Raw genomic sequence first — 24,365 nt, 5'->3', positions numbered from 1 at the left:
GTGTGTGTGTGTGTGTGTGTGTGTGTATGTGTGTGTGTGTGTGTGTGTGTGTGTGTGTTTTCTCAATTTTCTTCTAAATGCTGCTCATGCGTTGCCAAATTGAAGATGTTTTCTTCATTTGCCTCCTTGCATGAAAACATAAGTGTTTGACATAGTCCTTACCAGGAACTTAAAACCTTGGTTCATTTCCAGGTCTATAAAATAAAGTGTTCTCCAAGTCTGATGAGGTGAGTAGGAGTAGCAATGGGTAGATTTTTACTGAAAGTCTCTAACTTATCAAGCTTTACACCCCTGTCAACCACCACCACATTCATGTGCGCGCACACACACACACACACACACACACACACACACACACACACACACACACACACACACACACACACACACACACACACACACACACACACACCACACAGTTGGGCCACCCCTCTTATAAATCTTCACTCATTAATCATTTAGAGGAAGCAATTTGTGGAGCACCTGTCCCAACAGAAGGCCATTAGGGTTTTCGATGGAAGGAGCACTATGGGTCTAATGGCTTTTCAGTGGAACTTATTGTAAGACATATTGGATTCTGTGCTACACATAGCCACTAGCTTTAAGATAGTGGTTGCTGAAGCAAAACTCTCAGTTTTAAATGCTGCACTAGATGCAGAGAAAACAGGTCTTTGGTCAGCATATTTGCATAGGCATTACCTATTCAATCAGGTAATTGGTTAATCGTTTAGACATTTTGATTGAATTTACAGAAGTAAAGTTAGATCCATTCTTCAGTCCATCCTCTTCCTGCTATGTCCTGCTTGCTCCCACAGGGCTTATATCCCAGCAGTCGAAGGAAATAAAGCAGAAATACCTTGAAGAGACATTTAAACTTCTGATGACCATAAACATGATGTGTCTTTTTTACAAAGACAAAACCAAAGTTTACAAATATATATTAATTTCAAATATATCCTACTAAATCTGCCAGTAATAACTCCACTTTACATGATCACTGCCAGCACTTGTTCAGCAGTAACCCAAGATGGATGCTTCTTTTTTCGCATTGAATCTCAGGCCCAGGCACTGTTCCTGGACCTCATCAGGTGAAGGTCATTTTGTCAATAATTGACAAAATGTGCTTGCTCTTCATTGCCTCGAATACAACAGCCACATTACTTGCTCAGATTCTCATTACCAATTCTGTTCTTCTCCTCGGAGGATTACCCACCTGGAGCACTTGTCTGTCACTCTGGCTGCACTGCAAAGCCAAAGGGAAGCCCTCGGGAATGCCGCGGCCCTGCATCTGTGTACACCGTACAGTATCAGTCTGAGCAAGGACAAGACCCATCAATATTATTCTGTCATCTTATCTGATAGAGACAAGCCCAGTGCTGAATAGCCAAGCTCTGAATGGGCTACATTATTTGTAATGCACTTCACTCGTCACCATGAATATGAATGGCCTCTACACTGTCTAACTTCTCAAACTTTTCTTCTACATTGCAGTATATAAAAGTTACACAGCAGCAAAGACAACCATAGACATTGGTAGCATGCAGAAGGAGAGCAGGTTTAAGATGTTATCAATTACTACTGAATGCTCACTATATAATGTAGATACAGTACAATAGACAGGATTTGTAACTGCAGAGCTGATAGCGTGACACACCAACAAATGATGTCTAGACCAAAAGTGGTGTAGGTAGTTTTATTACATCTATTCAATGTCACAAGGTCTGCTGGGCACATTTATGAGCACAGCCAAACAGACAGAATCCAACATAATACTGGCACGTTCCCCCATGATCCTTATTAACTACATAGAGCAGAAATAGAGCAGGAAGGTGCAACCACTTTTACTGGAGGGTAAAATACAGCTGTGGGTCATAATACAAATACCATACAAGAGTAATGAGTTGCATTTAACATTCAGCTAGCTTTCCTAATGCCTGCCTTCCATGATTAAAAGCCTCATGTCCCCATCTCCTCACCCTCATTAAGTTACGTGTCTCTCAACAGGGTGATGGGGGAATTGCCCCAAACAACCAACTTTGTTAAGCTCAGGTCCACCCCTCAATCCATCTTCTTTCTTGTTAAGCGCTATTAATTGTCCACACATGTACCGTGGGGCGTTATTTATTAATTCACATCCTGTGCCCATTAGGTCCCATCAAAGCTTCTCTTGACAAATGGCCACCCATTAGACAGCTCAGTCTTCTAATGAGAGACAGTTGCATGTGCATGGCTCCCATTACAAACAACCCTGGGATGTAACACATTTCTCCACACTCAACAGTTTGAGTTACTATGGTGATCTTGCCATCTGCTGCTTAAAAACTAAAACATAAGTACAATTAGAAGTAAATAATGGACTTTATTTACATGGCCACTTTCATGCACAGATGCAGCTTAAAAGGACTAGTCATACGAAGAGGAAGACATTAGCTGGATGCAGTTTGTCGTTGAACAATACAATAGTAACACCCTACCTGTAATAACCATTAATCATTCTAGTGCTGCTATGTGCTGCTTTAATTCCTCGCAATGATTAGTGTTATCTTGTTTATTATGACTTCACAGCCATGTTTATTGTTGCCATCATTTAACTTTTTTTCTTTAAAAACACAATCATTCTTATACTATATATATATATATATATATATATATATATATATATATATATATATATATATGTAGCTATTATATTGCTATTTCAGATTGCTGTGATATAAGGTTGTATGTGTTCTCCACCAATGTGGATGCATAGATGTTAACTGAAAGTTAAAGGCCCAAGAGTATATGTTCAATGCAAATCAGGGCTGCATGTAAGGTTAGCCTTAGTGAGCATATGCTCTACACTAACACCAGGGTCATGCCTGTATTACTGCTTACTTATGTTCCGTGTCTAACATGGACCATTTACAATGAATGGTATGTTTTAAAATCCATTACAAGCCAACATCTCTCTAAAAGAAAGTTACAGAAGGAGAACACATTTAAACTCAGTCAATAACATTGCTAAGTATTAGTATTATGACTGAAATGATTAAAAGCATTTTCATATGTAATACATATCAATCTGTCTATTATATCATATGGGGCAATACTATGAACACTGACAAAATAAGGACATTTCTTGTTTGATTTTGATGGCATATATGAAGTGTATCGTGAGATGGGTTTAGAGAGAGAGAGAGGACTGCTTTCAAGGAAGACATGATGGTCCTCATTCTGCTGATCAAAGAGAGCTCCTACTCCTCTTTTTGTTGTTCATTACTGAATGGCGCATGTGACTGTGTACAGTCTTTGGTCCTTGCACAAGGGCCGTTTTTTTTAATATAATGAATCAATTTGTATAATCTTTGCAACACAATCCTTGGCCCAGCCTTCGATACTTTATTTTTCCAGCTATAACCACAAAATTATGGTCACAAAAACCAAAAAGAATGGATATGACCTCAGAGAAGTGCTCACTGGCATTGGTATTAATGTGGTCAATGCATGAGGCTGCTATTGCTCAAGACATCTTTGAGCACATCCTGGTAGGCACGTTCATCATCTGAGTCATTACAACTAGTAATGTCTGTTTCAGAGCAGGGGTCACACAAAGCCAGTTAATGTTTAGGTCCCACAAAAAGTCTTTCCATCAGAGTCAGTGACTTTCTGAAGCATGGCACATGCGTAAGTGTGCTTAACTGGGAACGGGTGCGTTATTTCTCAGATTTTGCTATGTTGTGTCATGTCTTTTTTTGGCAGATGCTTTATCTGAAAGCACTGATAATTAATATGTACAGTATGTGTTTTTATATTCAATCTCTGGTATTATTTATGCAAGATCCAAAAGTGGTTTGGCAGGGCTAGTATGCATTGTATAAGGCAGTAGAAATGGCAAATGACAAACATGTCTATTGTTTTTGTGGTGCACTACAGCCTGGCAATCCAATTTGAAAGTTCCATTATTTTAAAAATTACAAGGGGCTAATTTATAACCACTGCTACAGGAGTAATTTCCTTTGTAATGATGGTTGGGCAATTTTGCTATCTATTTACTCTGCAAGGGAAAAAAATAAACAAGGACTGACAAAAGTAAGAGATATCAAGTGAAGAGAACTCCCGCAGCACTTTTTATTTTGAAAATGCAAACTTAATCTGAAGAGTGCTAAAATGGTCACTCAATTGATTAGTAAGTCAACAGAAAATCAGTGACTGTTTTATCTTTAGCTACATTAAGTCATTCATACCTTACACCGCAGCTAAAATAATAGAATAACAAAATAATAATACCTTTTGTGTGGTGCTTTCACCCAAGCACCTTACAGTACCATACATGCATCATTTTGTTATTGTCAGTTGGTTTGTATGAGTAACTGTGCTCCATGGTATACATATAAGTATGCACTATACTGATAGTTAAACACTAATACTTACACACTATTTAGTAAAGCATTCTAAAATTGTTATCAAATTACATTCATATTTTAATAGCTGTATATACACACACACACACACACACACACACACACACACACACACACACACACATATACATACACTACACATATACAAGTACCAGGGCTGTCCTCAACCAAATAAATTCTTAGCTACTAACGCTCATTCGAGTTTGTCGACTAATCGATTTGTTGATTTAATCTACGGATCTGTGGAGTTTCCCATCAAAGAATTGTAAAAAAGCGCTAAATCTTGTGTTTACCAATAGTATGTTCATAGGTTTTTTGGAAATAAATCATTCAGCATGAAAAAAACCTAAAAAATGATTAATACTCTAAATAAATCTTAGTTAACTAAGATCAGAAGGACCGATTAGTCAACTAACTGACTAAGAGGCCCTAACAAGAAAAGTATCTATGCTCAACTGTTTTGAACTTTTAGCAGCTGAACCTGAACTGGTGGCCAAATTAGTCTGTGCAATGTATGTAATGTTGTTACTACTTATTACTATTAGTACTAACAAACGTGTAAATTATAATAGCACAAGAAAAATAATATGTAATGTTATGTGTGTTATGTGTATGTAAAATAAACATTATTATATTAAACTTGGTTCGCAGCCAATTACTCTTTTTAATCTGAATATTTTAAATTAATACTGTAATGAAGGCTCAAAATGAAAGGGAGCATATATAGCCTTTTCTTCATTCCCAAAACTATGAAAAAAACATATATCATTTATAGCATTGCATGGTAAAGTAAACTGCCCTGGAAAATGGGGCTAAAAAGAAACTAGAAAGACAATTTTTCAAGCATCAGCTGCATTATTATTTCATCACCTTACTGATTAAAGTCCATCAAAGAAGCACTTTGCTCTTGATCCTGTCCCTATTACTTATTGTATATTTATAAGTTCTATAGTTTCTTTTGTAATCACACACACGGACACGTCATGTTCTGCACATATTAGCTAGAAGGAATGAACCTATATTTTGAAATGTAAATAAGACCAACAGCAACATTTATACTATTTAGCAGTTTTGGGAGTTGGCAAGCTAATAGCACTTAAAACAAACACCTTTTACTCTTAAAAAAACACTTATGCTCAGCAAACATGCTCAGCCATTTAAAACTGACATAATCCCTTTTTGGAAATGAATATAGCTTTTGGAGGTACAGTGCAGTAGAGTTCTCCTACTAACCTGAACTGCCCTGGGGAGATGGATATGTGTACTTCTGCATGACTGAACGCCTATATTGTTATTTTTGGCAATATCTAGTAAATTGGCAATAGAAACACCATGCTGCCCAACAACACATAAAAAATACATTAATACCAAAATACAGAGCGTTTCTATTTCTGACTACTTTTTTACAGGCCCTGAGCTGAAAACCATCCTTGGATTTTATCACACACTCAAGAAAAGTTACAAGGCAAGCTGTGTCAGTAGAGGGCCTGTTTCAATGTTGTACACATAGCTAGTGCATCGCTTCTGCTGACTCAACATATATACACTGTAAGCCTTATGCTGTAAATGCTATGCTATTGCAAACAGGATGCAGTAGTTCTACAACACAATCAAATGCCATTAAATATAAAGTCTTTCAAATAAAGACAATACACAGGCCTTACATTACACCGCAGATAAAGTGAAGAGCTGTGACAATGAGAAGTGGTTGAAAGACTTCTTGGTCCTGACAATGGAAAGGGCTCATCAGTCCTCACAGACACTGAGTATGGCTTTGTAGACCCTGGGACTGCATAGGGTTAGGGTTAGAAACTATAAAAGATGTATTTGTGTCCTTAAGTTTGAAATAATTTATGTAAAATGTTTGTCTTGTCAGTTTAGTTTACTTGATTCATTATTCATATATTCTTCTTCCTTCCAATCACTGGTGTTATATGTTGTTGCTGTATGTTTGCAGTACAGAATGAGTGTGATTTAATTTCACAATTGGCACATTATTTTTTCCATTGTATTTTAGCTTCTTATAACATCATTTTTAAAAAAAGAAGACGCAATAAATGAGGATGAGATGCGTCTGCATTAACTTGGCCTTGAAAATGACCCCTTCATTACAGACTGAGTCAAGAGCTGACTAAGATTAATGGCAGATATTACGGACAGGGAAGCTGAATGTTCATTTGCTGACCAACATCCTGCCCTTAGCACAGCTCATTCATTATGGTTAGAGAGACGTTCAGACTACCGACACTAATTATGATAAACAACTGGTAAGTGAACCTAGTCTGTTGTCATTAACACTACACCATTTTGTCTCAGATAATATATTAAATCATACAAACACAAGAAGATGGGAGTTGAATGATGGGAGGAAAGGCTGCTGGTTGACCAGTGGTCACTGTGACTGTGTTATGACACTGTGTCACTCCAGTGTTTACTGCACTTTGACGTACATGTTGACAGGATGACAGGGTTTAGATTTAGAGCTAGTGGTTCTCCATTACTGCGACCACTATTGCGAGTATTATTTTTATGGGCAACAAATACATCACTGAGCTCTTTTACATTTTACAACCTCCATTATACTACAAGGAAACTTCGCTTATCCTCCTGCCCTTTACCTGTGACATGGCCTATCAGTCATGGGGGAGTTCTCGGGAACCTCACAGTTCGGCAGGCAAATTAAACTTGATCTCTACCCTACTCAGCAGAATAACACAGTGGGATATTTTATCCCCCTTCCCATAACATACTGAAATAAAAAATGCTTGAAAGAACCACTAAGACTTTTTATTAACTCATCAAAAAATAGCAGCAGGACAGAACGGTTGATCAACTGTCACTGGCATGTTGCAAATTAACAAGAAGGCAATACATTTTTGCAGATGCTAGACCAGCTTTAAGGCTCATCCTACACTGCTTCAAGACAAAGTAACTGTGACTCAACCCAGGCCATTGACACCTACAAAACACAATCTGAGAAAAAATAAGAACAGAGTTCACATGCAAACAGCTTGTAATGCAAATCATTTAGACATTTGAAGCACACTGCTCTTCATCGCACTTATTAACATCACATAAGACGGAGCCATTAGTGTGTCATCCACTGGGACATGGATTTGACAAACATCACCTAAGCACACAGGTAATATAGTCCATTGTGTTATGTGGCTGTAATGCAATCTGCTAAGGCAGACCATTGGTACAATTTGTTACAGAAACACAACAAAAAAAATCTACAATCAACTAAAGATAGTTGCAAACAGTTGATAATAATGGGTAAATATAATCAAGGGGTAAATTTAATCAAGGGGTAAATATATTGGGGGTGACATGGCTCCCTGTCTTTGCGGCACATTTTCCATTTGTTGATCATTGATTTTTTTTTGGACACTGTGGAAACTGAGTGACTAAATGTATAATTAATGTTGACAAACTGCACTGTGATTTGGAAACAATGTACTAAATTAATTCTACCACACCATACTTCAGAAATATGTCAGATGATTTTAAATGCATTATTCCATCAATCTCATTCCATGTGTCAAATCAAATCAAAATAATTATTAAAACAACAAAACATAAGGGAAGCTTATTGGTTCTAGTGATGTTATTCTCCCTTAGGGGGCAAGGGGTCCATGATTAAGTTGAAGCCATTTGAGTATGGACTCAGTTTTTAAGTATCAAACAGTATTGTGTAGTAAAAGGATGTAAACCCTTTCTATTGCCTCTTGATGCAATGAAAATGCATGGGTAACTGATCCACAGCTAACAGTGAGACATACAAATGAAAAGTAAACTGGAATAATAGTTTTTTTTCTTGAGGACCTTTGTGGCTCAGGGGATAGTGCAGTTAAACATATTTGATCCCCTGCCTACATGTTGAAGTGTGCTTGAGTATGGCACTGCCTTAAGCACTATATGAATGCTTCCATCCAGACGTGTTTATAGTTCAGCTGAACTAAATTGAGAAATGAAATGCAGAATTCCTGCACCAATGAATGACCTTGGACTGATGTAACCAGAGCAGCTGATCTCTCAGCTATCAGTCTCTTAGTGTCAGAGGGTCTATGTCCAAGGCCATTGTATTTCTGAGTTGGAGGTGTATATATCCGTGAACATCCATGTGCCTAAAGGTTGTAGAGGAGACCCTGTTTGACAGTGCTTTTAATTGACAGGTATAAAGTCCCCAGTCCCCTATAAATTACATTTGTTACAGTAACACTCCACATGTGAGCACACTTCTGCTAAACACAAGGTTGAAAGTGATATTTTGGAACATTCTTTGTAGAGAAACTCAAGTTTTATAGATCTGTCGATTAAATCAACTAATTGATTAGTCGACAAAAAGTGTTAGCCAACTAAGAATTTCTTTGGTCAAGGACGGCCTTGCATTCTTATAATGCTAGCATAGCATAAAGGTGAGGGTGGAGCTCAAGGGGTGAATAATCATTTCCCTTCAGTGCTGGAACTCAGATTGAAATTCCTGTCTCACACTGGTTGTCAATGTAGAAATATTTATAGTTTGACCTTCATTTATACCTTGTAGTTGGTTTTAGTTGCCGAACCTTAACCATATGTTGATCATATGGCTCAATATGTTTCACAAATAGTACACACATTTTGTAATAAAAAAAAGTAAAAAGACCTGATAAATGTTTGCTGTTGAAGTTTTGTAGATTCTTGAAATGTGAACTTGTTATCTTGCCATTAAAACATGGCCACATATGTGTTGTTCCCCAAATGCTGACAACCAGCACTTTTGCAAATGTATTCATACTTTATGAGACGTTAAGGTTAAGTGATAAATCATGTTAGGTAGCTAATGGAATTTAATTAAAGTTACACAAGGTAAATACGAAATATCATTATTATGGTGAATAATAAAAAAAAGTAATTGTTGACGTCAATATGAGACCGAATGTGAAGCTGTAAACTGCAGATTTACTGTAGACACACATCCACTACCTCGACTGCATCACTCTTTGCTGCACTTAAATATCGCACCACTTCCTGCATTAGCATTTAATTGTTAATGCAAATGAGTTGCATGAAAACATGACTAATCAGAGACAGGGTTGTATAAACATGCAAAATGTCAAGTAGGGTAAGGAACAAATTGAGTCACACAAATGGATGAATTGGGGAGTACAATCAACTAGTGCACAGAGGTGAGAAATGGCAACATCTCTGCCCTGATCCAAAGCCCTCAGCTATGTAAAAGTGTAATTTCTAATTGCTTGATTATCTACATCAGTTAAGATTGTGATAAGTTTAATTTGGTTTGGTATATCTATACAACTATGTCCTGTGGTCAAGTCACATGACACTTCATACAGTCCTGTAATGCATTTATCCAAAATGGTGCATGGAACAAGAAATAATCCTGGGAAAAGCATATCTTCAGTGAGCATCATTTCGGTCATTTCTGTTGCAATTAAACTCATTAAATTAAATTTAGTCCACAGCTGTTACCTGCATTGCTGTGTGCAATCAGGTATAAACTAACTTTCTATTTGTTCCAAACAACTTCCAATGGTGTTCAAATGAGTTTTTAGCATACACCACTTTGGGATACTTTTGATCTCATGGGTTGACATTAAACTTCCTGCACACAACTGACTTGAGGCAAGTGTTACTATAAATACAATGTTTCCATCATTGAGCACAGGGCTTGTTTTTTGTGTCAGGATTAAAGAACTAAAGAAGACAAATGTTTCTGTCACAGAGCAAAGTCATTGATTTGTAAAAGGATGAAATAAAAGTACACTGAATTATGATTACAGGATGCTCTGAAAGGTGAGGAGCTGTCAGACTGCATTTGATTCGTAGGCATACTTCCTCCATTATGTGGTGTGTGTTGATTACAGCGGGAAAAGAGCTCAGGCTGCGAGGTGCGGTTTGATGTGGCTATAAGGAAGCCATATACAGAAGAGACCCCGTTATTGCCTTATTGTGTTACATAATTTATTTTCTGCGGCAGTGTAGTGTCTTATGATAGTGCCTGATCTGTGTTAAATTATAATGTACTTGTGCACAATGATTTGTGAGCGACTGAACACATAAAGGTGGAAAAATGTTAGAAGTGATTGTGTACACTCAAGTGATTATGTGCTATGTAAAGCCATGTAGTGCTGCACGGTATACAGCTGAAAATATTGCTACACATTTTTCAATAATGTGGTGACAATATTAATCACACTTGGGTATTTCTGTAAATATAAATAAATTAAAAAGAAGCCAGTCCAATGTCATGCTATAATAAAACAAATCAAAATGTTCAATTATTTAAATAATTAGATATTTAATTAAACTGAACAAATACACAAAAATATACAATTTGACATCTGGAGAATCTATAATAATTCAAATCTTTGTTAGGTATTAATATTTGTTATGAATTATATCATGCTTTCATTGGGAAAGTACTCTGACACAGCCCAGCAATAGGATTGGTGGTCAGGCTCAAAATGTCCTTAATATATTATATGGTAAAATGTATTTTGTTTGAATCATTTTAAAATGACTATTTATTATTATTTATTTCACATAATGCAGCAATCTCAAAATAATTTTGGACATCAATGAGCCTGCAGACTGTTGTTGACATCTATATAATGTTGAATTGTTTGCTTGAACGGTACAGAGTACAGACGGGGATAATGTTTTACTTCGGCAAGGGTTAAATTCTAAATTCATGTGGTTATGATATCTTATCTGGCAGGTGTGTCACTTCTCTCAAACACCAAATCAGTTTCTCAGCTTTGTGGAACCATTTCAGGTTCTCGCACAGATAAATTGATCCATCTGAGAAATTGTTAAGTAGAGTATTGTCCCCGGCTGCAGCCGCCGTTGGGAAATCACAGGATTGTCCTTGGCAATGACATGAATGACGGCTCCGGCCGCCGAGAGTTTTAATCAGCCATGATGACAGCGGAGAGACGAAGGTGTGTGGGGCAGAATACAGAGGCAACACAGTGAAAACATTCTGGCCTATCACTGATTTAAGGATAGCAGATAGTTTGTATACCATTTCAGTGCACATAAATTTCAGGAAGGAGGGAGAACTGTGTATGCTTCTGCTTCGAGGAAGACATATATTTACTTGTTCACTGAGGGAAATAATTAAAAAGAAGAAAAAAATCTTCAATTGAAGACTTTTTGAAGATTTGTTATGGCAGTCTTTGATAACTGCAGGCAACAAATAAAAAAAGTAAGTTATCCAATAATGACAACTGGAAACTGTTGCTCTATGAGGCAAATCTCTCTGACAATATTAGTGCTTAAAATTGCACTTGCTATACAGTAACTGAAGTTTACCGTACAGCCAGCTTTTGTGTTTAACATTTGAGTTAACACAAAAAGTAACTAAATGAGGTCAATAGAATTAAATAGGAATTAACATTCATAAGCGGTGCCTGTATTCAAAATCACTTTGATCATGGCTATTGCATCAACCATCATGGATACTGCTTAGACAATTGCTTGGACAATTAGAGCTAGGAGAAATACCATCAATGCTCCTAACAAAACGCAGCAACCGTAACAAACAAAGCAAAACTCTAGCTAGACTTTTCTCTGCTATACAGCAATTTAAAAAAACATCCATGCATTGGATGGTCATGACCAAACTCCGGAAACTAATCAAGAGACGTCAGAAGCTGAAGCAAGTCTTCTATATACTTTCGCGAAAAAAACATGAAACAAATATGACAATGGCAATGTTAACACATATTAATTTAATATTAAGCTCCTATATGACGCTCTTGCTCAGGTAAACCACAAAATGCCAAAATGTATTTCAGTAAAGCAATTTCCATTTAGCGTTGTTCTTTTTTATAATGCACAATTGTCATGAATTGATTGGATTAGATGGTAGACTGGCTCTACATCAGTTCTTAACCAAGCCTCTTCAGTGAAGCAGGGGGAGGGACTTCCATTATGTAAATTGGGGTATCATGGCAATGTTAGTTTAACAAATGCATAAGGCATTGTTACTTTAAACTCATTCATTTCCAATTAAGTTACTGTACAGTTGACACTTTAGGTGTCTGTGACACAGGATGTTTGTTTTTGATGATTTTTCAGCTGAAAACGAACAGGCTTTTCAAATAAAAATGAATAAACTTTACTTGTTGTATCTCATATCATCAAATGTAAATAAACAGTTAAAAATTATTTCAAAGAATTACAACATTTAACAAAACTGAACAAGTACACCGAAATGCATTCAATTTAGGGTCTTGTAACTGATACATTTCAATGTAATTGAACTAGTTGGTCAGGGGAACATGCAGGGCAGAGATTATATTGACAATCAAAAGAGATAATAACTTACTTCTGCGGAGAAATTGTTAGGGCACAATGAGTATAAATACGTTTTTGTTTTCATATATTTATGTTTTATTTTATTCATTTATTTTTCCACCACAGCAGCGGCCCACCAGAGTTGCACGGAGGTGGAGCCATTTCCTGCCAAGTGTTTAATCCCACTCTTAGAGGGAATAGGTTTTTGTTCAACTGTCCACATATTGCCTACTTTGTTCATTGTATGTTTTTTCTTAAACTTGAGATGAAAGTTTAATCTTCTGCATGTGTAAAGGCAGTGTCCATATCAAACTTCAAATAGTTATTACTACCAACATTCCTTAACTCTGTCAAAGGCAATGTTTTTACGACATTTAAATTCATGATAATTCATATTTACTTTAATAATCAGTATACTATTGTTATATCGCCGTGCACTAAAAATAGCACAGGTACTGGAGTCGGAGACACTCTTCTCTTTGCTTTTGAGAGATGTTCATCAGGTTTTTAGGGTCACACCTGTTCAATTGACCATGCCAGCGCATCTAACATGGGGAAATTTACAGACGGTAGCTCTAAGTGCACAGTTCACAGCGTGTGACACAATGCTATAAGATTTAGATGTCACAGCACAGACAACCATGACAGCAAATAGCTTAGCCGTGGTAAGACTCCAAAGGGACAAAGAGAGGTGAGATAAAAGAGGCTAAAAGAAATCTCTGTGTGAAGCTTAAACCTTAGAAACCAATGTCCTTATAAGTCTTCATCTGTCCCACACAGTTTGACTGAGTCAGACACCATGGAAAGCGGCTTACAGCTATTGTTGCGCTCTCAGCTGTTAAAGGTTGTATAAAAGCCTCATACAAGGAAGGCAGGAATGATACCATGTCGCTCGTGTCTTCCGCTGAATAATCCTTGTGTACCATATGAAGGTGTTAGAAGCTGGCATTTAAGGAAAGTACAGAATTTGAATATTCAATGTCTTAATGCTATTTTCTGGCACAGAAACAACTGTTTATAAGTGTTTCTTTTCTCAGTGCATATGTTTTCACTTTTGAATGAACCCTTTTGACATATTAACATGCTAACTAAGGCATAGTTTACATCAGTTTGTTTGGTGTGCGTGTGTGTAGTGAAGTTCTCTGCCTGTGAGGAACATTAAATATGTGTAAGTCAAACAGAATTATTGTTCAGCAGTGTGTGTGTCACTTTTATTAAACAGGAAAAATAGCCTGCTTTATTGAATATGAATTGTATCGATGTAAACATTACCCTCGGTGCCTGACTTAAAGGTTCAGAAAACAGAATAATTCACAGTCCTTACTGATTAAATAGTTACGGTTCTGTACCTATCCCACAGTTTGTGGTAAATTGGATAAATGTCCACAACCACGTAAATTAATTTCAAAAGACAACGCTAAAGTGAGGTGATAAATATTATAATAAACAAGGCAAAAGAGCATTCAGCAGCAATGCAAGAGTAGTTCAATGGGACAGTGCTGCATGACACTACCCATTCTTTTACTCATTATATTTCTCTCTTCATAAAATGACATGCATGACATCACACATGCAGTACATAAACTATCTCATCCATTCAGTAAATGGCGGTCTATTTATACTTACAGTAAAGGCTAGAGCCGAAGGCAAAGGAAAATGCCATTTGCAGCCATTGTTTATGCTCTGTATGTTTAAAACATGACTATAAGCCTTTTATGATAAAGGCCTAAACACATTCATTTCTGGATGTCACTTGTGTCTCAATTTATTATCTTTAAGAAAACTAAGCTGAGCAATTTACGCTCATTTCAAAGAGAAATACCTTGTTTGTTGATGACACTGGTGAGTTTTTACAGTTACTAGGCTGTAGTTTGGTATGCAATGATATATTGTGAGAATGAAAAGAGCTCTCCCTCCATGTGTGTTGTAATCTGAGTTTCTCTGTGCTTGGTTTACATAGGCGGGCCAGCCCCACTGACTAGCTAATCTCTGCTTTGCGCTCTTCCTGCGATTACCGCTGATGACACCGTCCCGACCCCTGGCGTCATCATAGGAGCTTGGCAACCAGACTCCAGTTCCTCCCCAGGTAAACACTGTTTGCTCCGTCAGCATTGTTGCCGTTGTTTGCACCGTTCTTGTTGTTTGCACCGTTAGCCGCCAGTGAAGTCGTCTCCATGTTTAGAGCCCTGTGGAGGCAGTAGATGAGCTCTGAATTCGGTATTGAGCACCTTTAAAGATGTTTCTTGTTAAAGCAACCCAGATCAATATTTCACCTGGGTAATACTGTGACAACATTGTATTGTAGTATGAGAGCCAACACAGTGAGCTTTGTAAATCAAAATGATTCCACACAGTATATCCACCAACCTGGACTCTATAGTTGTTTGTTCACCATATTTTATTGTCAATTTTCATATTTTTCTATTTTTAAATGATGCCACTTTATTGCACTGTTTTATTGTTATGCACCAAATCACCTAGCCAAATTCCTTGTATGTGTAACGTACTTGGCAATAAACAGTTTCTGATTCTGATAGCAATTTTTTTCAGGCACGATCCACAATCCGATCACAATTCTTTTTTATTGTTTTGTTAGGCTGTTACTAAACCGTACTACCAAACATATTTCTCTATTTTAAATAAAACAAGGTAAAAAAAAACACACAACAAATTCTGTTTAAATTTAACACTTTAAAGTTTCTTTAAATATTAGAGTTCCTTTTCCATATATTTATCAATTACTTTACATTCACATGACCTCTTCACATCGGCATTAATTTGATCCACAGCACTGGTTTGCCTGTTACTCACTTTATTTTCCTTCTTCCATGACAGTGGAACAGCTGGAGTCAATGCCAGGAGTTGAGTTTTCATTAAAACTAACTGCATATCAAATGAATGAGAGCACACAAGGCCAAATTAGTTATATAATTAGTTATGGTTGCTTACAATGAAGCATTTAAAAGCTATTTTTAGAAAGGAGATGGTACAGTGCTCCCTGCACATTAAACACTTCAGGAGTACATTACTTTACTTCAAGCAAACTCTACGGACAACATTGAGGGAAAGGAAGGCCTAAACCATGGCAATGTCTTTTGGTGTTCAATCTATGATCCTTCCTCATCCCTGACTCCTTAAATTAGAGATAGCGAGTTCATTACATTTTTAGACAGCAGCGGCACTAATCATTTAGCAGTGAGAAAAACTGGAGCCATAGAACTACAACTGATAGCATGTGCACTGTAGCACAATACTAACGTGCTAATCTCACTGTAGGCAGATCGTTTGTTGTTGACAAATGGCATTATGTAGACAGTTATCCTAAGTAAGCAATTTGTTAATTTTTAACAGGGAGGGTTGGTTTTGTTCACCGGTGACTAGCAAAGCAAACCACCCCTGAACAACATTTTTTGGTTCTGTATTTTTTTAAATGCATTTTGGTAATTTTGCTAACAAGGACATTTTTCCTCATATTGCCTAATGGTTACAGGGCTGGCTCACATGCGTATGACAGGCACCTTCTTGCGTTTTAACGATTAGGGATGTTGGTTCAGTTGAGACCTCCAGCACAGTTGTACGACAGCTTGGAATAGGAGGAATAAATTGGCAGTAGCTGTGTAAGGTGCTGCCATAAATCATGGACATTCAAATGAGCTCATCTCATTTCCTGTAAAAGCAGTGTATCTTCCATCATCCAAAAGAAAAAGATCTCATCTTGGAGGTATAAGGCAGAAATAAAGGGCACCCCAATGAAATCCCTGTCCCTTTTATCTTTGATGGGCAATCTCAGCCACATTAACCACATGTCTAACTGTTATTCTAAGCAATTAAACGTTGTATTCAGTTAGTAATTGGTTCAACCTGCACCTCCCCCATTACAGTCCAGTTTATATAACAAGATCCCGTTAATCCTAACTTCACAACTACTTCACAAAGAAGAGCATTATTCTACGAAATCAAAGAAACTGAGCTGTAATCAACCAAAGTAAATTGTGGTCGACTGCAATTCTTCCGCTCCTCAACCAATCAAATGGTCGAGGGTGGAAAATAAATCTGTACGATGTCTCTAGATTAACTAAACTGCCCACAGTGCACAGTGACTCTACCTCGCAGCCTAAATTAAGCATTATTAACAATAAAAGCTATTTGCAGCATACTATTATTATCTTAACCTAATTATTTTATATAAATAAGTAATAAAATCAAAGCCAAACTTGCCCATTTTTGTTTGATTCTCGAAAATAAAATGAGCCATCAAAGCTGTTGTGAGGGGAGGCAGTTATATCATAAACAAAACGATTAGACTATTTAGCTGACCAAACATATTGAAATATACCGCTTCAGATATGTTCACACTTTAAAGCCAATGAAGAAGTGATGCGCTGGTCAAGGTTTTTTAACCACTATGAGAGCCAATTAAAAAACCCCAACCTGCAAAAATATGCATTAATCGACTGTTCCCGATCCGCAAACGCCAACTTTATGTGTTGTAGTAGCACAATAATAAGGACAGAGGACCGTCTGAGAGACGTGGACAAAGACAGTGAGCTTTGCAGTACTCTCCGAGGCACTCCTTGGAGCTCCTCCCGTGAGGAACAGCTACAACTGGAGCGGTCCATAGCGTCGTCTTTCTCCCCCGCCCACAGCAATGGGAATATCTCGGCTAAATAATTAAGTAGTAACTTAAATGCAGGCCTGAAACCCCAGCCAGGACAAATCAAATAACAATGGCAACCTCAGCTTCCACTGTCCACAAATACAATGAAACATTATGCAAATGTTTGACTGTGATGGTTGGTGTGTAAAACATCCAGACAGCTTCATTTCTTACCAGTAATTTGACAATATCACCAATGACAAACTCCCATCCTTTTACAATGAGTGGTCCCCTTTTTAAAATTGAATATTCAGATGTTCTGTTCTTTCATGAAGAGTCAACATCCTTCATGGAATTGCATGATTCCCATAAAATCTCACCCACTGTATATTGCTTTGGGAAAGAGGGAACACAGTACTCACAAGTAAAATAATATCTTACTCATCCCACAAGAAAAGGAGGTGTAATGAACTAGAAAACCATTTACACAAAAGTAATCAAAACAATGGAGAATGCGTATGCTGCCAACCACACACAAGCAAAACAAATGAAGAAGCAAAACAATGGCAGACATGGACTTTACCCTTAAAGACTAAATGGTGTGCTCTCCCCATTAAACCTCTGAATGGAAACTGAAATGAAAAATCAGTTTTGGAGAGTTGTTAATGGACTAGATTAGGACGTCATACAATTCTTAATAGAAAGTTTCATCAACATTCATGTTACAGAAGGGCTTGCAATGAAGATTCTCTCTCTATCCTTATCCTGTCAGTGTATTAAAGACCATATGTGAACAAAAATGAATACTTAAATACTGCACAAGTTCCCTTTATATAATTCTTAGCAGGTTTCCAATTTGGTCACAGTTAAAGAAAAATAGCTAATACTTCCGTAACATTTATAAAAAAAATATTCGCAGCTTGATTTTATTTCTATGATACAATTTTTAAATGGGCTTCAGTTTCTTCTTCTTATTGCCTTCAAAGCATTATAATTTGTAGTTTGCATCATCAACAATTGATAACAAACTGTCTAAAACCAACTTGGGCCCAATTTGTTGGAGACCCATCCCTTTTTTTTTAAGTCTTCAAATTGCATAAACTCTTAAAGTCATTCAATACTGGAAAGCTGTTTGGTTTTTGATCATGGAAAGCAAATTCACTTAAGGGTTTATTTATTTTGAATGACACGTATGTATTGTTTCATGTGTCATAGTTATGATCATTCAACAGATTGTTTAGTACTTTAACATTTCCTAAAGTTTGCATTGAGTTTTTCAGTATTTCAGCAAGTCACATTTAACTGTCAGGAGTCAATGTCGGAACGAAAGTAACAGATGTTCCTAAATCCCTCTACAGTAATAATGAGTGTTTATTTCATTCCACTGCTAATGTGGTCATGTGTGTTAGAGCATTTATTAAAACATGTGTATGCCATTATGTCACTTTATACCAAAGTTGTTCCACATTTGTATAAAATAACACCTATTGATATAACGCACATGTAAATTGTTGATAGCAAAACAAATTAGTTTCTGTCTGCAACGTTATCCTTTAAATCTACGTTTATCTGAAAAGTGATACTTTCATACCAGCTCTCCCCTACTCATTGTTCAGAATTGTATCCTGATAAAGAAATTAACACAATTATTTTACTGGAGCCATATTTGTGGAGGGTATAGTTATTTGTGCTCCAGACCAGTTAAAGCTTGCATTTTTTATTTGTAATATCCTATTACCCACTACTTCTGCCAGCGCACACACATTCATTGCTGCACTAAAAAGGAATGAACGTCAAAGCCAGAGGGACTAACTGTCAGAGGAGGCTCCTACATGCATCAATGCAACCTGATGTACCAGAACTTACATTTCTTTATGTGGGCCTGGCTGGGAGGAAACACTCTCAGATCGCCTTCATACTGTCCATCCCAGTTAGCAAGAACTGTTCATGCAAAGCAAGCTGGAGAGTGACAAATTAATTTGACCGCCCAGGTATAGCAGAGATCGACGCATTACTTTCACCAAATCAATGTTTGGACTAACAGAACAAAGCGTCTTCAACCAGCCTTTTCAATGAGCGTATTGAGGCATGCATGTATACTGCATGAAACCACAACACGCAGACCCATGTGCAAGTGAGAAGCACGGCAAACAAACGTTGGTCTCTAGACCCATATTTTATACATTCATTTGGCACCCAACTCCTCCAATTTACCGTTGTTTTTCCCGCACATAGAGCCAGATTGGATGAAGTATTGGTCTGTTTACAAGGTACATTCTTTAAAGAGTATATATACCAGTGTTATTCATCTGTGGCTTGATGGATACCATGGCCCCAGGCTCCATTCCTATGAGACCACACTCTATTTGAAGCACACTCATCCTGCTTGTCACCATCCTCTCAGTACATACAGAGTATTTTTCCACATTAACTACTCATGTGATGTGTGTGCCAGGAATAGGAGCATGAATAAATTATTGATGTCAAACTCTATCCTGTATTTAGTTATCAACCAAGCTTAATGATGTTGCCTCCCATTCATGTTTAAATAGAAGCCTAAACTGCAGTGAGTTGGTACATAAAGTTGCAAAATTTTCAACAAAGTGTTATGTCTGATGGTGAAGTGAGCAAGTACAACACAATTTAGGTTTAACACTATAAATATATATGGACAACAAGAAATGCATAAATTACATTTCCCACTTTTACACATCATACTACAATCGATAAATATTAGAAATGGATCTACAGATGGTTGGGTCAAGTGTGATTTTTCTCCTAAATGTTTAGCCATTTCAATCAAGTTGTTTAGATCATCCTTGCAAAGACACAGACAGACTAGCAGGCAAGAACATAGTGCTGACTTTCATCTTCACTGCTTGAGGTAACGATGCACATTCAAAAGACTTGTGGATTTAATATCAGCAATATAATCATCCTTTGATGAGGTGTTTATCAGAGGAAGGTGTTCATTAGCATGTCTGTGTATGCATTCTGTGGACGCAGGGATATGTGTTACACTTGTTGATTTTGTGCCTTGGATGTTATCAGTTTTTTTATTTAGTTTGCCTTTCAAGGCTCAATTAAACTGTGATGTTAATTCCAAATAATAGTGCTCTTCCAAGCAACTAAAAGAAGTAATGTCCTGGAAAAATATCCATTTTAATTGTTTAATTTAATGCTACTCAAGTATATTTAACTTCAATATCTTGTAATTCTAGGGTTCTCCCCGCAGTGGGAATGTGATTCATCATTAAAAAAACTGAATCATCAAACAAAAAACAAAAAAATGGATATTGGCATATATAAGCTATCTTTAATGTAATCTCATTAAGATCAAGACATGTCAGACATTAAAAAACATTAAAAGTTTAAATTCATCCATTGGGATTAGATATTCAAGTTTAATATCCCTTGTAATTCTCTCCATTTGTAAGATGAACGTGAACGGAAACTCTTCCTAAGTTCAGTATTTACCTGAGGGGTAAACAGTTCTGTGATCTGGTCGAGTGAGCAGTGGTTTTAACCTTTAGAAGCGATGTGATATACTGAGCTTTTTGCAAGAGATCTTTACAAATAATAATGATATAATGCTACATGTTACGTTGTGTACAACAGGCAGCTTTGCAGGGTTGTACAATTTAGTTCCTACTATTTCATATCCCAATGAGTACTATTACGTATTACACTAGCAGTAATGCTGTCACAAAATAAAACTTGATTTTCTTCACAACATGTATAAATACACCAATGCAACATTACATAACCAGGGGACAAAAAATGACACAAAACAAAAAAAGAAAAAGCTCCAAACCTTTGTGAGGTAAAGAATACTGATGCTCTTCAATACATTTATAAGTAATACAGTCTGTCTGAGAGCAGGCAACAAAATAGAGCTCTTGAATTAAATATTGATATCTACAAACCCAGAGCAGATGTACACAAATATACAGTACTGTGTTCTGATTTTTTCAAACAAACAAAGAAAAAATGAATTGAGACCAATTTATTGAGAAACAATTAGCATTATTTAATACTTCCGTGCAGTAAGCAGAAGAAAGGCGTTCGTTCTAAATCATTGCCAATCAGCAGAGTGTAAAGAGGCTTTTTTGAACAACTTTATGTCACCATCTTTAAATAGCTAGAGAAAGACAATCGCTATTTCCTTTGTCATCAGAGTTGTCACTGGCTATTCCGTCTTTTTAAATTATGATGGATTCACATCTAGGACTGTATAATTAACTAAGAGTGACTCTTTTGGGGTCAGTGAGTTTGAAATATGATGACTGCACAAAGGCATTAGTGAAAATACACCCATCCCCTATATTTACTTTACTTTCTCATTGCACATGATGAGATGTGACAAGATGTCTTTTCATCCGTTACAATCATTTCAGCATTACCCAGAATATCACATTTTAGCACATAACTTTGCAGAACAATGAACCTTCAAATGGAATTTACAAAAAAACAACAAAAAAACATGAGATACAGCTCTTTTTTCCCTTTTCTCCCAAGGCAACGATATCATATCCATCAACTGCACACTTGGAACCTTTTTGAGGGAGACATGCTTCTTGCTGAGCGTTTCTTGGCCCTGAAAAACATTGGCTAATGTCTGGTCCAGTTCCAAGTGCATCCTGAGTCCCCTCCAGACAGACCCTGAACCTTAGGAGGCAGAGGGGAGACAGCATGGGTACATAGTGGGTCACTGTCCAGAGCACTGGTGCAGAGCATTAATTGCTGAATCAGAGTGTATAGCTGGGGCCTCTGCAGTGGCAGTAAATTGGGAGGGGAAGCCTGCTGACAAGGCAGTAGAAACTTTGTGGAAGAGCTAATGGCTTGGAAACTCAAGTAGGAATAACAACTTTAAGGAGACACTACGTGCAGGTGTAGCTGAAGTCAGTTTTTTTGTTAGAAATAACAGAACAGAGACTTGCTGAGATTCTGCTGTTTGTAGTTATACCTGTATTATTTCAACCAACCGTACTATTTGGATGAATGTTAAAATCAGTAGGGTTTGAACTGTTGGTTACTATTTGAAACATTTTATTTTTCATCATTGCCATTGCAGTAGATAAGATATAGGAGCATGAATCTTGTTACAGAGTCTAATACTCCATACTTAATACTTGCAAGAATGTTAAAGTGTGACAACAGATAATGCTATATTTAACAAGCAATGTGAGCCGTTGTAAGCATAGGCTTTTACAAACACCAACAAAGGCTTAAAAAACTTCAACCTCAACATATATTGTATGCCATTATGTATAATAAGTTGCTTAACTAATGTAGCGTCTTGCAGCTTGAAAGAATCTTAACGTTATGCATTATGTTTAACCACATTAAAAATAAACAATTTGGCCAAAAATGACATGCACACAGATTGCCAAAATGCAGTGGTGGGCCATCAGGGCCAGCAAAGCCTTCTCTGCTTGCCTGGACAAAATCACAGTTTTAGCTATTTTATGATTTAAATATTTTTCACAAATACACTACATGTATCCTAATTATTTTTCCCATTAGCTTATTTTCTCATTGCACAGCTACTGTCTTCCTCAGTTGCTCTGCTTCCAGCCTGCAGCTCTGTTCCCAGTGCAGCTTGTTTTAAGTAGAGCTCTTATCCAATCAGATTTCACCTCTATGTTGTCGCTAAGTAAAAAAAAATCTGCCTGGAGGCCTTCAGACTTACAAGTGAATCCCTTTGCAGTTTAAGTAAATGGGGACGATAATGTTGATTGTCATAGTCTTCAACCAATCAGATTTTTAGTTCAACATGTTGGGCGTATTCTTTGACATGCCAGAGCCTTCTAGCTGGCCTAGCCATACGTGATTGGTCAGTGGGTTAGTGTGACATGTTGGGCGGTGACAATCCCAGTATCTACTGCCTCTGTGGAGCGGACATTTTCAGCCCTCAAATGAATAAAAACGTATTCATGAAATACAACTGGGGAGGCTCGACTGTCATCACTGGCGTCCATGAATTGAGAAGGACTTCTTACTGGAACTAAAACGCACGGATGTACTGAACAACCGTGTCATTAAACTCTTTATTAACAAAGAAAGCAGGATGGACTTTGTCTTTAAATAGTGAACAGCAGCTTTGGTAAGTGAACTGTAGTAGCTTTAACTGCCATATATATTATTTATGTCATTATTTAATATGCCTGTTTATATATTATTATTTGTACAACTTCTTTTTAAGAATATGGATTTTCTTTTGGTTTTATATGTGATAGGAACTATTGTTACGTCCTATGTTGCGCTGGGGACACATTTAGCCGGTGCACAGCAACAAGAAGACGCGCAAAGCGGCCATGGTCTATACTCTGTGCAAAGTGTTAAAGTTAAAGTGTTAATGTTAAGTTTAAGTTTATAAGTGATCTACTTTCACAAGATTCATGTGTTTTCAAGTGGACTCATTGTCCCTCTCGGTGTTGACAGACGAATGAATCCGTCAGTAACAACTAAGGTGTCGTGTATTTCCTGGAGGGAGTGATAGCGTTACTACTGTTAATTTGTCTATCGTGTAGTTTTCATGATATGGGTAATATTGTTCCCTCTGTTATTTATGAATGATATTTGAATGGCCCGTGCTCTTGAGTGTGTGACGGAATGTGTGTTTTCGCTGAATTGATTTTGACTATATGCATTGTTTGTTAATGACGCCGCATCCCGTCATGCGGGTATTCATGTAGAGTATCTGCACTCAGCAGTTAGTGTATTTGTAGGTGTTGAGCTTCAGTTTTATGAGTGAAGGCCCAGGTATAAAATTAACGGCCCGGATATTTACCACTTCACTCAGAAAGTGGTGCCAATAATCATTTCGAAATCCAAAAACATACAGAAAATACTGTCCTTTTATGCTGTCATGTAAAGTATCAAAATGGAGCACCAAATTATCCAAGTGGTTACAGTGCATGCCATTTAGCAACAACGTCCGCTGCTCGATTCCATTACAAATCACCAATTTATGGTCGATGCATCTCCATGTTCATCAAGAGTATGTGACACAAAGTTTGGCATTCACCCATGTCTGAAATGGTCCACAAAGGAGCTCA

The sequence above is a fragment of the Cebidichthys violaceus genome, unplaced genomic scaffold (genome assembly GCF_023349555.1).
Source record: "Cebidichthys violaceus isolate CVI_PGR_0920_01 unplaced genomic scaffold, fCebVio1.0.p SCAF_11, whole genome shotgun sequence".
NCBI classification, from domain to species: domain Eukaryota; kingdom Metazoa; phylum Chordata; class Actinopteri; order Perciformes; family Stichaeidae; genus Cebidichthys; species Cebidichthys violaceus.
Note: the sequence above shows the minus strand (reverse complement) of the source record.